The sequence below is a fragment of the Anguilla anguilla genome, chromosome 12 (genome assembly GCF_013347855.1).
Source record: "Anguilla anguilla isolate fAngAng1 chromosome 12, fAngAng1.pri, whole genome shotgun sequence".
In the NCBI taxonomy this organism is placed as follows: domain Eukaryota; kingdom Metazoa; phylum Chordata; class Actinopteri; order Anguilliformes; family Anguillidae; genus Anguilla; species Anguilla anguilla.
In genome coordinates this window covers 21906910-21918513 of record NC_049212.1, presented here as the reverse complement: position 1 = coordinate 21918513, position 11604 = coordinate 21906910, and positions in this window count along the sequence as shown.

The following is an 11604-nucleotide window of genomic DNA, read 5'->3' as shown; positions in this document are numbered from 1 at the left end:
TTTTATGGTGTGACGGTGAAACGCCGTCTAGGTGTTCAGGTGAAAACCTTTCTTTTCATTTCATTGAAGTTTGAAAGTTTTCTCGCCCAGTGTTTCCTAACCAGTGGGCCACACCACTGCCACCAGATGAGGTCAGGTGTGCCATGTGAAAAGTCCTTGTAAAAAAATTTCAAAAAGCTCATATGAATTTTTAAATGAACAAATCCCATTCACGAAAGCCAAAATATCTGTCATTAAAATGCATATCGCTTAATTAAACCCCCAAAATACCTACTGTTGACATCAGCGTCAATACATTGCATCCTTTTGGGAGTGGTGTGCCATGAGATTCTTAAATTAAATAGTAAATTTGATGTGCCATGGAAGGAAAAATAAGGAAGGAAAAATGCTGTTCTAGGACATAGCCAGGCTATATCCAGGTAAAACCTACACTATATTGGGGATAAGCTAGTCCTTTTATGTCTGAATGTCTCTCAGCCTAAATTTTTAACCCTCTAGACATCTAGATTCCTGTGTTTTCTTACTTGGGGAGGGGGTCTTTAGATGGATGCCATCATGATGCAGTCATAAAAAAGGACCAATTAGAAAGAAGAAAAAAAAACTGACGTAGAAGAGGCAGCCACGTTATTACAGGGGATTTATTATTTTTTGATGAAATTGCAAATTTTATCCAGTAGGCTAAATTTATGACTGCTGCTGCACATTTCCTGAGGACACCGCAAGTGCACAAAATCTGGGCGATTTGATCACGTCCATAATCGCCTCCTATCAGGAGCATATGACAGTGTGACAGATCGTAACTGAAGGCAAACAGGCAGTGCCTGCTTTAGTCAATACGGCTTTCATGGCAATCTTGCAGCACAAATACGTAACAGTCTGAAAAGAACTACTTTCTCAAGAGTTACCTGGTGTCACAAGAGGAAATGCAATCAAGCAGGTTCACTTCATGGAGACTTGCTAACATTTTCATTAAACATTTAAGGAGGACGTGTTACATATTAATTTGAAGGTTACTATTTAAATGGACATGATGGAGTCATGCCAAGGGTTGGAGTTAAATGTTTGATGAGATAACCATAAATGGGTATTTGCTGGTAGCAGGTATGTCTACCACCAAATATGAAATCAGTAAATCTATACCTCTGATAACAAAATTATGGAACTAATTAAAAAGGTGGAGTGCATAGATTTGACCTTGGAATAAGAGCTCAGGAGTAGGTCTGGTTTCTTTTTTATTTTTAGTTTTTGCAGGTCACACAATATTATTATTCTCCTTATGCTTATTATATTTAGATTGCTATTGCATCCCAGGGCTAAGAAATAATAATATGCAAATAAAAAGCCTGTATATGATAGCACTGCAAAGTTTAATTACAATTACCTGCACCTCTGCCAGAATCAGTGAATAGTCAGGAAGAAACTAACGGCAAAGTGACAATCAAGATGGAATTAAATGTCCACATCGTAAAGAACTCAGTTTCTTTATACACCCCCACTTTCCTCTTTCCACACCCTCAGCACAGGAAAGGTGATGATGTGGCGGCGGGGGGAACATGCCTGTGCTCACAGGGTCAACGGTTTGAATCCCGTGAGATTCATTAACATTGTGCTTCTCGGCGAGGTCACCGCGCCCTGCGTGCTCCACTGAGGATCAGGTAATTTAGTAGGGGAGTAAAGAAGCTGTGTGCAGCTCATGTGCAAGATCAGCCTGAGAAAACGAAAGATAATGGACGGCGCGTAGTGAATGCCTGCAGCTGTGTGAGGAGGAACGTCTTTAAATGTAGTGGAGGAGCCCCTGCAGGTGCTGTTCTGTGTTAAAGAATGCAGGGGAGAGATCTCTTTCTCTGGGATAGTCCCTGCTTGGCGTGGGTGGCATGCGTGGGGAGGGGGAGGGGGGAGGGTGTGAAACCTTGAGGAATGCCAGACCTCCCGTGCATGCCGGCCATTGTCGCGCTCCCTGGAGAGTGTGGGCTGCCTGTGCCTCGGGTCAGCGACGAGCCCTGCAGTTCACGCTGTGTCTGTCTGGCACATTCCCCCCGCCGGGGAGGCTGCGCAGTCACGCGGCACCTCAGTCCAGCAGCGCAGTCTGCTCCCCGGGGAATGTCTGTCTCATCGTAAATAAACAGCCAAAAAATGCCCTTAAAATGGCTGAAATAGCTCACAGTGGTGGTGGGAGCTGGTGGCTGTGTGGGGTGGGGCAGGGTAGGGGGTGGGCTGGGGTTTCCTCTCATATTGAGCTGTTCATTGCTGCGGTAGCTGACAGGGACTAACTTGAATCTGTGATTCATTAATGATGATACTATGAGCCAAAAGCAGGTCAGTCTGAATGTCCCAAACCCATTTGAGTATGCTCAGTACAAAATGCAACTTGCATTTAATTTTTGACCATGGCTAATTAAAATTCACAGGTAGTGGTTACCTCACATTTTAGAATCATGTGATTATATAGATAGATTGCACAAAATCTCTACAATGGCCTTCCAAACATTTGCTTACTGCTTTTAGTGAATCAAGCCCTTTGAAAACTTCTGGAAAGACAACCATAGAGAATGCCGAGTTGGTCTTGAATAAGCTCTGGTGGAATTAGCATATTAGTGCTATTTGACAGGGAAAAAAGTATGCAACAATATTGCATTCAGGGAAAATTAACGAGGTCATCAAGAGGTATCAACATCACATTTAAATAATGATAAAAATGTGATTGTCAATTATTCATATTTGAGGAAGCATGTACCCACTCTAACCTTAGTCTTTGTAAATTTTAAATGCAGACATTCAGTTTGAGACAATTATCTTTTTTGTCATTTTGACAAAATGAGAAACTGTAGCATACCATCCTTAACCTTTTCTGGAAACTCCTATACAACATGGTACAAGATTCAATCTCTTTGTGTGAGTATCAAAACCAAGTAGTGCAATTTCCATTGAGAAGCAGGCATTTTATGCAGAGCTAGTTGATTGAGTTGACTGACATGTGCTTAGCTGGACAGATGTGGGTATTAAACTGAGAAATTCGGTGGCAGTGCAGTGCTTTACTATTGAAATAACCCTCTGAACAAAAATCTGTCGCTTGCCTTTCTCCATTAGTTTGTACTGTGATTTTCCATTTAGGCCTGATTGCTTTATACTATTCATAAAGCGGGGTGCTAATAGATGGTATTTGAGGTTGCATAACTCCTGACATGTCTCATCTGTTCTGACAGAGGAAATTACACTCTCTCTGGGGATGTTGGTTTTCACCGACAGCAGTAAGCAGACCACCTGGCTAGTTTAATGATAACTCCTTCTACTTCCCGAAATAGAGCAATAGCGGAGAGGAACACACGCTTCGGCCCAAGTCTACTGACGTCACTGCACCTGTGCGTGCCGTCCATTCACATGGCTGTAATAAAATTTTAAAAAACCCTGTCTGAATCAGCCTGCTGTATGGTCAGATCACTTTCTCATTCTCTGCACACAGAAACACGCATGATGTGGGTTTCCCTCCAGATTCAATCTGCGTGTGTCCACAGCTGCGAGCAGTACACCGTGGTGACCTTGTGAATATACACTCCATCTTGTAGAAATATGTGTCTTCCATCTCGGTACACTTTATGGGCTGGCCCAGTGATCCGGGACTCCTGTGTTATTATTGCCGCAGTAAGATTTATGGGGGATTTGAATTTCTCCATGAAAAGGAGTTAAATGGAACTGTTGGTACTGCATAGGCATTTCTATGGCTGCATGATTCACAGAGAACAGTGTAGTCTAATAGAAAACAAAATAAAGCTTGGCCAAGTAAATAGTCCTTTGACAAGCATTTACCAAAGTACAAGTGTCTGACTTTAGACTATTTGTTTATAGTCCTCATCTAATATTATATTACATTACAGGCATTTAGCAGACGCTCTTATCCAGAGCGACTTACACCACTTTTACATAGCATTTTACATTGTATCCATTTATACAGCTGGATATATACTGAAGCAATTTCGGTTAAGTACCTTGCTCAAGGGTACAACGGCAGTGTCCTACCCGGGAATCGAACCTGCGACCTTTCAGTTACAAGCCCAGTTCCTTACCCACTGTGCTACACTCCGTCACATGTCCTCTTTCTAATGAATAGTGCATAGTGAATGCCAGTTGTTCTTAAAATGTTGTCACCAGAGACTTAAATTATGAATATAAATATGACTAAGGTACCCAAAAGGTATGGTGCCAGCTTTCTCTTGTGGTGTGGTATAAAGATATTAAATTACTTTCATAGATGCATTTATTCTAGAACTAATCCCTCTTTGCTTTCTTCAATAATTTATCTGAACTGGGGAGGGGAAAATGTTTGGTGTCTTTGAAATATAAAAATATATATTTTGTCTATGCTGTGTCATATAGTTTACCCAACACCCTATGGTAGTATTGCACTTTCTTTCATTTGCAAAGTCACAAATCGACAAATTTTGATTTCTTCGATTCATTGCTTTCTTTCATATGCAAACAAAAGCAAATATTTAATTGCTTCCTGTCATATAAAAACATCGACAGAACCGTCGGATATGGAAGTTGGCCAGAGCAAAACTCGATACTCAACCTTTGCCCTGGAAACTGACAGTGCAATTGTTTTCAGGGACTATTGTAAAATAATAGCTTATAGTCAATTTGACTCAGTGTGGTGATAATACCAGCCAACTTCCAAAATATATATAATTCATGGGTTAGGACTCCCTGGACTTGGGTCACCATTTGTGCAATTTCTCTTGTGATTTTGTCAGCGCTACATACAAAGCAGTGGGGCACTACCTCCCCCTCACTCAGATTTAAAGGGGTGTCTAAGAGTAAACGAGAGGAGCATATGGTGGTGCCATTTGATTTACTAAGTTTGAACAGAGATGGTGATGGTACTTCTCTTGGTGCTAATTAGTAGATGAGTTTGTTTATTTTTGCGATAAAGATTTTGTGTCTAAGTATAAGCAGTATGTTACATTCTCTAAATGTCAACAGATACTTGTGTAGGAGTTTATTCAAAAAGGACCAGAACTGTCTGAAGCACGAACAGACATGAAAACAAAAATTAAAAGATAAGAATAATGTCATTACCAAAATAGCAGCAGACAAGACTTGGAAATTAGTTGACAATGTCCTGCTTAAAATTCAAATCAAATGTCACTTTCCCCATCTACCTCCTTCTGAGTCTTTATCCATAAAATGCATTGGATGTATGTAGTATGAAAAAAACAAAATAAAGTGTATATGTCTAAATAGCAATTCCTAATACTCAATAAACTAGAATTAGATGGGTGAACCTTACTGAAGCTTAGTTCAATAATAAAAGTCCTAGAAGCATTGTGCGATTGGACATGTGGGCAAGTGATGGTGTGGTTGCAGGGGGGGTGCAGGGTCAGGAGCTGAGAAGCCTTCAGACCATCAGCAGGGGGTAACACAGTTCGTGAAGCCCGCTTCAGGGAACAGTGGAAGCCCGTGAATCAGCGGAGACAGCCACTGGCTGCCCACACCCTCAGTGATGATCAACAGAAATAAAGCTAGGTTTGGTGGGAAAAGCCAGTGAGGTTTGACAGGAGCAATGAACGCCTAGCTGCATGATGATATGATGGGATCAATAGACAACTGATGCTCACGCTATGAGTGGGGCAGGTCATAATGAGATAAGCCTGCTATCCCATCCCCAACTCCACCCCCTTTTGTATAAACAACTTTTAAACAACAATGGCTGACTCATTTTGGGATACAAAAGAAGGAATCGTTAACAATGTCAACACAGAATCTTAAATTAAAAGGCAGATGTTACAAAAGAATAGATAAATATCTGCTCATAGTTTTCAGCACTTGAGGATTTATAGTAGAGTCTGTTATTTTTGGAGGTCTTTTTTAAGGGCCCAGTTTCTGGTCAGGATGAGAGGACAGCGTTTAAGTGGACAAGTGGTGATGAATACTCTTTTGATTTCATCGCGGCCCCCTTGTCTGCTGAATCCCCTTCATTTTCCAAGGATGATTTCCTCTCAGATATTGTATTGATTTTTTTATTTTAATGTTGGCATGGATTTGTGGGTGTTGACCGTGCCCCATGCTCCACTCCCAGCCCACAGGGCGGTGGGTTGGCACACATTCCCGGTGCCAATGTCTGTGGACCCCGCCCATGCTGCATCTATAATTAGACTGCAGGGCTGTAGGGTGTTACCAAGAGGCAGAGGGGAAGGAGGACCAAAAGTGAGCCCAAAAGCCTAACTCCATTTTCCATTATTGTTTGCACATGTATCACCACCTCATTCCTCCTCATGTTGAGATAAGCACTTAAAGCCTGTTGTCTGAAAGTCTCTGAAGATGAAGACTGAGCTGTGGCTTTAGATACAATTCAACTAAAGCCATAGATTTGGAGATCAATTTTTATGCAAACAAGGCAGAAATCTGTCAATCTTGAGAGGTCAGGTGAAAGGGATTTTATGGTCTTTCTCTTGTTTGTTTGGGCATTTGTTTTTTTATGTTCTTGCAGAGAAAGATTTCCAAAGCAATGCATTTTCACTGAAAAGCATGGCTCCTGCCTGCTGATGAATGGTGAAAAATTAACCAGCTAATTTAAATGAGAGGATGCTGGTCTTGATCTTGATTGTGTGATTGATTACTTAATTTAGTCTGACACCTGAAGATTTTGAGCTCAATCCCCTGATATTTTGCCATTGACTTCGGAGTCAGTTGATATTGCCTTTGTGTGATACGCAGCACAAGACATTTCACTGCAGGCTTGCAAAACAGAACCTTTCTCAAAGCTACAGTGTGTTGTCATCTTCACATCCACGATCTCTTAAGCGTGCTACACACCAAGGCAAATTAATGACCATTTCCCCCTACAAGATGTGCCAGACCACACCGACTGAGTTTGCCTTCACAAAGAGAAGGAAATGAACGCTGTAGAAGCTTAAGAAATGTGCATGGTATCATCTTCATAATTTTGGGTACAGTATATATATATAAGTTTGCTCACAGTTTACATGCTATTTGTAAAGTCTATTCCAGGGAGGACAAAATCTACCGGTGTTGTAGCATTTTTTGTTGGATTGATTTTAATGGTTTCATTTAAAATTTAATTTCATTTTGTTTCCAGAATGGTGGGAGTGGGGGGTGCTATGTGACTGGCAGAACAGGACAGGGCCTTAGGTAGGCTGAGACAGAGTGACTTCTCATGGCTGGCTTTGAAGCTGAGGGGCAGGCGTGCAGCTGACCGATCTCGTGAAGCCCACCAAGCTTTTGTTCAGTGCCTTTCCCTGTGTGTTAACAGCAGCTGCTGTGTCCCGCAGAGGATGCATCCCAGCATGCTCTTCTTCCGCAGCTCAGGTGTACGTTTCACTTAACTTGTCCCATTTAGTGCTTTGCTTTGTGTCAGCACAACCATCAGTTTCACAGCGCATTTAAGTCCATGTCATTTTGAAGTTTGAACTTAATGGGTTTTTGCAGATATACCTTAGTTATTGTCAATCATATTTTCTAAAATATATGATTATTTAAATATGATAAAAGATTCACGCAGTTCCCATCTGTTCACCACGGTACATCATGTCCAGAATCCTGTCATCAGACTCATTTCACGTAGCATGTGATTGAGGGAAAGGAGTTGCTGTGTACTTTATTTATTCATTTATGAATAATGTATGTGGAAAGCTCTGTACTTTGATTGCAGTACACAAGATCTCTTTCACACTGCCAATTTATCTTAATGCTAAACCATGTTTAATTTACGCAAGAGTTAGATTAACAGAAAAATCACTGAAGGTTTAGTAGTGCACAGCTGCTGGTTTGCAACAAGTCGGTTGGTGTTAGATTAAATGCAACAGAAGGTCCTTGATACCTCGTCTCCTTGTCCACTATGTGCCACTTTAAAGTGCTGCCCCTGCATGGCCTTTCTTGTTGTCTTTAAGAGGAAACCTGCTTCTCCTGAAGTTTGTCTTTTCAGTCCCGTGTTCAGGCTGGTTCCCACACATGCAGAAGTGATTAACCTAATGATTTGTACAAATAGCCTGTATTTGTATTCATCAACATTGTGTTGTTTATATTCCAGATATATCCCTATTGACTATTCTGCACAAAAATACATTTTTATTTAAAAAATATTTAGTCAGCCTGAAATTGCAAGGGCTGAATAGCTGCAATTCTTTATGATTTTTATTTATAAAATGTGCTTTCTCGACAGAGGGGCAGATAATTTTTTCAGTCTTCTTCATTCACACCTTTTTGCTGAGAGTAATTTGCTTTCCCTCCTCTCCCCCTATTACAGAACATTGAGCAGTGCGTGCATGCGTGCATTCGTGTGTGCGTGCGCATATGTGAGCAAGAGTGTGTGTGCTTATATAAATGAGCGTGCATATTTGTGTGTCTGAGAGTGTGTATGCTTATGTAAGCGTGCGTGCGTGCGTGTGTGGGTGCGTGTGTGCGAGAGTGTGTGTGCTTATATAAGTGTGCGTGCGTGCATGCATTTGTGTGTGCGTGCGCGCATGTGAGCGAGAGTGTGTGTGTGCTTATATAAGTGTGCGTGCGAGTGCGTTCGTGCGTGTGTGCGTGCAAGTGCACATGTGAGGAGAGTGTGTGTGCTTATATAAGTGTGCGTGCGTGCATGCATTTGTGTGTGCGTGCGCGCATGTGAGCGAGAGTGTGTGTGCTTATATAAGTGTGCATGCGAGTGCGTTCGTGCTTGTGTGCGTGCAAGTGCACATGTGAGGAGAGTGTGTGTGCTTATATAAGTGTGCGTGCGTGCGTTCGTGCATGTGTGCGTGCGCACATGTGAGGAGAGTGTGTTTGCTTATATAAGTGTGCGTGCGTGCATGCTTGTGTGCGTGCGCGCGCACGTGAGGAGAGTGTGTGTGCGTGTGCACTGCTCTGCACTCTATTGTATTACGCTACCAGACCCATTTGCTGATGCTCTAAAAATTATCAAAGGTTCCTTTCTTTCAAGGACTTTTTGCAAAATACGTTGAGGCTGGGAGCTAGACAAAGACAAAACTCCTGAGACCACCCAGAGTATCCCACAATGCTGTGCTTCCCAGCCAGCTTTAAAAGGAGACATTTTTGTTTGCTGTGCAGTGAGGAGCCACAAAGCCTTCCGCAAACACTTGCCTCTTTAACACGAGGGAAAGCTTTTTTTTATTAGAAACCACATTTAGTGACAATGAAATATTTAAGGTAACATATTACTCTACCCGCAAACAGTAATTTTCCCATTTTTCATTCCATGTAAATGCATTTCTCAGGCACTTTAGTCACACAATTCTAATTAACACAGGCGAGATTAATTGGACTCAGAACGGGCTACTGTTGTTGCAATAAAGCATTTCTAATAAGCATTGCAATAATTTCCTATAATGAACATGAAATTTAAACTGATTTCCCTGGCAAGCCAACACTGGTTAGGACTGAACCCAGTGCAGAAATGAAACACAGCAGGAGCGGTGAATGGACCTGTCGCCCATCCTTCTGCCAGCATACCGTTCCGTTAGACGCTCGCTAAGGCGCCGTCCTCCGCCATTGCTGACGGGACGGGGACAGTCGCTAAGGGCTTCGGCGTCATCAAACGAGCGGGCTCCTTTTCCTGCCTCCGTAGCCTTTGTCCCTATTGACAGGGTGCTCTCTCTGGTTTGTCGAAATCAAAAGCGCAATGAGCCTCAGCTGACCCAGTGCATTGATTCTGTGTTCAACACCCAGATCAGGTAGTGGAATGGCCTTTGATTTCTACGCAGTGTTTTCCTGCGAAAGCGTGTTCATAGCCTTCACAGCATTAATGAGCTGTCTCAAATGATGTCTGGCCACATATCGCTAGTGACAGACTCACAGAGCAACATGTCATGCCTGCATTACTGGATTATGAATGTTTATGAATGATAGTGCTGTGTGCTTTCACGGAAGATTTACTAAGATGTTGCATATGTTTGCATATTAAGTCCTCTTCCAGTTATTCTCTCTTGATGTATTTGAATTTGAGTATTTTCCTTGATTCTTTTACTTTTTCTCCTCTTGACAGGTTTTTACACTCTTTTAAGCTTTTTCTTGCTGGATTTTACTTGAGAGATGCATGCTATACTGCTGATGCTGATTTGCCTCTGTGTATGTCAATATTCTATCTAATGCCCAGTTCACAGGCTACACACATTCCAATTTCAGTCCCAATTTACCTAATCTAATTTCCCTTCCAGTTTTTGTAATGAAACTCGGCTGTATTATTATTCCGTGGTTCCAGGTGATTTTCACTATGTGCAGCCTGAAATTGCACCTTGGCTTCACACTTCAAATCATGTGTTTGATCGGATCTTATGAGTGATAATGATTGCTTTTGCAAGCACCTAACTAGCTCCAATTGGATATCAAGCAGTTTGTCATTTTCCACAATTTCTGTTCAGCGCAGGGTCTTGCTTGAATTAGGGGACTGTCTAAAAGCCAATGACAAATTCTTATTATAAGTATACAATGCACAATATATTATGTAAGACGTTTTATTGAAATTTGTGTGATAATAACTATGGGAAAACTAAAATTAACCCTTGCCGTGACATGATTGTCTGGTATTTTTACGTCTGAAATACTGCATGTATCGTATCTCGCTGTTTTTACACAAAGGACTGAACAGTCTCGTGTGTGACTGTGGCTAAAACGCATGCATAAAAATCAGGTAACCCACAAAGTTTTGGTTTAAAGAAAATAAAACAATTGAATCAGCCAAGTTGGTAGTATGGTTAGCAACAGCACCTAATGGACATGGACTACAAATGCAGTCAAGGGGAAAATCTATAGTAAGGAAGTAAACAAATTCTAATGCGATTCGCAAACGTGACAATTACATCTTTTGAGCACAGTGCATATCCTAACATCCCTTTTGATATGTCAGTATCAGGGGCTGTACATATAAAGCTTCTCTGAACGCTGATCTAGGATAAGAATTTCCCAGTCAATATCTTAGCCTGTGATGAGAAAACTGATCCTAGATCAGCCGGCCCTCGGTTCTATCCTTCCTGAAATGAACTGTCAGACCTGAGAACGTTTGCTAGGAGAGCATCCATCCTCCTGTTGTATTTTTTCTTGTTTTGTTCAGGCAGGTAGAAAGGAGAGAGGGTAACAAATTAAGAAAGTGCCATGTGCCATGGCTGGGTGTCGAGCCCCTTATCACATGGGTGGGGGTGGGGGTGTATATGGTTTGAGTTGGCTGCCCTACAAACTATGCCACGCCTCTCGCCAAGACTTTTAATACTGAAAATTTTAGAGTATGCTATTTTCTTGGCCTCTTCATAACTGATTTTATTCAGAACATTTTGCTGTGTACTGCTCCATTGAAGTGTAATGTAAACCTTTGTTTCATCATAACAAAGCACAACTATAATCAATTATTGGATTGTTTGATGCAAAAATTATTTTTTATCATTTACCGTGTCTGTTCCACATAATGCTATTAATGTATCTTTTGCTTGGCAATGTGGTGGTATGTTGTCTTTGAAACTTGACCATGTCATAACCCACATATTTTAAATAAGTATGTAAAATAGCCATTTCTTTATCAGTCATTTTAAATGTTATTTTATAATCAACTTTAAAAAATGGTGCATTTTTTACATCTTACATCCAAAATATGGCATGCAG